This window comes from Triticum aestivum, chromosome 2B (genome assembly GCF_018294505.1).
Source record: "Triticum aestivum cultivar Chinese Spring chromosome 2B, IWGSC CS RefSeq v2.1, whole genome shotgun sequence".
Lineage (NCBI taxonomy): Eukaryota > Viridiplantae > Streptophyta > Magnoliopsida > Poales > Poaceae > Triticum > Triticum aestivum.
In genome coordinates, this window is record NC_057798.1 from 508,769,501 (window position 1) to 508,773,568 (window position 4,068).

Below are 4,068 nucleotides of genomic sequence, written 5' to 3' on the forward strand. Positions count from 1 at the left end.
CTTCTTCTTCTTCTTCTAACTTTCTTACTCCCATTTTTGCAGGTTTGATTCACTTCATGGAAGCAACATTGATGGACTGCTAGTGTTTAGTTCTTGTTTTCATTTGCATTGATGAACAATGTGAAACTATGTATCTAAATATGGATGAACTCCGTGAAACTATGTATGCATTGGATCTTTTAATACCCTGTGTGTTCTATTGCATTGATGGACTGCTAGATGTTTGATACATGGGCTATGTTTGATCTTGAAACTATATATATGTCATATATATCTTTTGAAAATGCAGGGATATAACAGAAAATAGAAAAAACAGCAACAATACAGGCACTTTGTCGTCTGCTGGCGGGCCACAAAGAGGTTTGCCGTCTGCTGGCGGGCCGCAAAGAAGTTTGCCGTCTGCCAGCAGACGGCAAAGCTGACATGTGGCAGCTACCTATGCAACCTGGGGCACCTGGGCTGGCCTATTTGGTTGCTTTGCCGTCTGTTGGCAGACGACAAAGATGCAAAGGTCTTTGTCGTCTGCCAGCAGACGACATAGCAGGCCATGTGGCGGCTGCCTGGGGGCACCTGGGGGCTGGTCTTTGCTGTCTGCCAACAGACGGCAAAGCACGCTGTTAACCCCTTAACGGACCTAGCCCTACCGTCTGCCGTCCAGGCCCTTTGCCGTCTGCTGGCCGATGGCAAAGAGGCAAAGCTCTTTGCCGTCCTCCAGCAGACGGCAATGTGCCCTTTGCCATAGTTCGTTCAGCCGGACGAGGTGCCGTCTACTGGCTGACGGCAAAGGCCTTTACCGTCCGCCATGCATGCCTTTGCCATCAGCCATGGCTGACGGCAAAGTGCCTGATTCCTGTAGTGTGGGGTCCACACCCTTCACAACCCATTGTCAGGGAGGCGGTGTTGGGGCTTGAGTTAGGCGGGCCGAATGCCGACGCACAATATCCTCCTTGTTGCCCATCCCGTGACAAAGACGGTACAACCGGCTCCCTGCCACCTCTCTTGCGAAGACGGTGTTTCTGTGCTGGGGCCTGAGGGCCCGCTTTGAGTCCTTCTTCTTCTTCCTCAACCCCGACAGGCTCAGCCCCGGCAGCTTCTTGCCTTGCAGCCTATGTCCCGGTAGTCTCTGCCCCAACAGCTTCCATTCCGGTAGCTTCTGTCCAGGCAGCCGCAGCTCCTAGCACCTCAAGTCCAGCAATCTCTTCATCAACACGCTCCTCCTCTCAGGAATTCCCTTCATCATCATCATCATCACCAGCTGTCGCGACAGCCTTGAGCCTTCGGGCTTCCTCAAGTCGGCTGCGGATGTACTCCTGCTCCTCCTCAGTGGTGCCCTTGGTGAAGTCTGTCTCCTTCCTGGTGGCTCTCTCCTCTAAGCTAGAGGCCCAGTTCATCTCATCCTCTAAGCTGGGCAGCGACCAGTTTGCCTTGACTCCATTGGCATTACAATCTGCATCCACTTAAGGATCTGGTCAAATGCAGAGTTGATATGCAACAGAACGATCCTTGCCAGGAAGTGAAAGGTGTCGGCTTTATGGAAAAGTTGCTCGCACAACCAAGCATGGCTCATGACTATTAGATTGTTGGCAACACCAAGATACAACCGCATCCAGTCTGCGACATTCTTGTACTCTCAAGCGAAGCGATCCCGTTGCTACAACGGTGCAATGCGATGCCGGAGGAAATCATCTCCCACGTGTGAGCCCAGTAGCCTTGAGCCAGGTGATTCTGTTCAGCGCTGGGCGAAGGTTCTCGTCAGTAGCACCCAGTTGCTCCAATCCTTGCCGCACACCACACATTTGGTCCGGGTGAACAAAACGAAGGAGCTTTAGGGTCCTGAATCCAACACCAGTCGCCCATCCACTCCTCTCACTTGCCGTGCAGTTGCCCGCCAAGGTAATGTCAATCTTCTCTCCTCCCCTGCGGAATTCATGATATGTTCCCCGAAAGGGATTTATCCTCGATGCGGGGGATGTAGAAGTGGAAGAAAAAAATCTATGTTGAGGGCGACTCCCACAAAGTTCTTGCAGAAATGAGCAAACACCTCCATGCTTGTCATTGCGTTGGGCGTGAAATCCAGCAAGTGAAACCCAAAGGCATACATCATGGCGCTGAAGAAATCAGAGAAGGGGGGGGGAACCCGTAGTAAAAATACGCACAGAAGAAGGGATACGAGTCCGCTGGAACCTTGGATCCCTTAGGAATGGCGACTGGTTCTCCATGGCCCTTGGTGTTCCTCCCCCACATATAGGCGTACCTATGGATCAGGGCATTTCCATCCAAATCTGACAGCGAAAACACCACATTCTCTTATCGCCGCTGGACCAAGGCTTCCGCCTCTTTCTTCTTTTCCTCTGCCCTCAGGTCTTCCGCCTTAGCCGCCTGCTTTTCTTTCACGGCGCTCTTCTTGCGCCCCATTTCTTTGGGAGGAGGAAAGGGGAATATCTGGTGTGGAGAGGAGAGGGAGTGGTGGCGGAGGCAGTTTCCGTCGAGAGGAAGAAGACGAAGCAAGAGTGGAGAAAAGTGTGAATGAGCAGTGCTCCTTCACGTCTGCCCTATTTTATTGGGACCACGCAAGGGGTGTGGGAGTCTTGGACTAGGGGGTCCTCGGGCGTCCGGTCTATTGGATATGGGCTGGACTGATGGGCCATCAAGATACAAGACAAAATATCATCTCTCGTGCCTGGTAGGGACTCCCGTATACGTGGATGGAAAGTTTAGCCGTTTGGATATGTTGTTTCCTTTCTGTTAAACCGACTTTCTACAACCCTAAGCCCATCTGGTATCTATATAAACCGGAGGGTTAGATCAGAGGCAGGATCACAACATTACTAAGCTAGCCAAACTAGGGTTGGACAATACGATCTCGTGGTAGATCAACTCTTGTAACTCCTATACCCTTTGAATATAATCAAGCAGGAGTAGGGTTTTACCTCCATTAAGAGGGCCAGAACCATGGTAAACACCGTGTTCTTTGTCCATTGTTACCATTTGTCCTCAGACATATAGCTTGGGCCCCGCTGTCGGTGTCAAAACCGACGGATATCGGGTAGGGGGTACCAAACTGTGCGTCTAAGGCTAATGGTAACAAGAGGCAGGGGACACGATGTTTTACCCAGGTTCGGGCCCTCTCGATGGAGGTAATACCCTACTTCCTACTTGATTGATCTTGATGATATGAGTATTACAAGAGTTGATCTACCACGAGATCGTAGAGGCTAAACCCTAGAAGCTAGCCTATGATTATGATTGTGTTGTCTTACGGACTAAACCCTATATAGACACCGAAGAGGGCTAGGGTTACACAGAGTTGGTTATAGAGAAGGAGATCTACATATCCGAATTGCCAAGCTTGCCTTACACGCAAAGGAGAGTCCCATCCGGACACGGGACGAAGTCTTCAATCTTGTATCTTCGTAGTCCAACAGTTCGGCCAAAGTATATAGTCCGGCTGTCCGAGGACCCCTTAATCCAGGACTCCCTTAGTAGCCCCTGAACCAGGCTTCAATGACGATGAGTCTGGCGCGCAGATTGTCTTCGGCATTGCAAGGCGGGTTCCTTCTCCGAATACTCCATAGAAGATTTTGAACACAAGAATTGTGTCTGGCTCTGCAAAACAAATTCCACATACCACCGTAGAGAGAACAATATTCCACGAATCTAATTTGCTGACAACTTTTCATAGCGTGACGTCATGCCATGGCCCGGTCTTTATTTGAACCATTTTTCACCAGCCACTGCACGTGCTGCGAGGCGACACGTCTTGTTGAGGCAGAGATCGTGTTCCCCTTATCACGGGACTCTCATCAATACGGGTGTGGGTAACCGAACCGTGTTTGTTTAATATGACTCCTCGATTTTAGGCAAGTCCCGAACGGTCACGCAGGGGACGCTTGATATTCGTCCTCTTTATAAAGGGGCCAAGGCCTACCCTTTTCTTCCCGCGCTCGATCTTTCCCCTCCCGTAACTCGAGTTCCAACACCCAAGGCTCAAGCTTAAGCACTTCAGACTTTCGACCATGTCTGAATCCGACCTTCAAGGCCGATGGGTGGCCTCCTCTGTCACAGAGG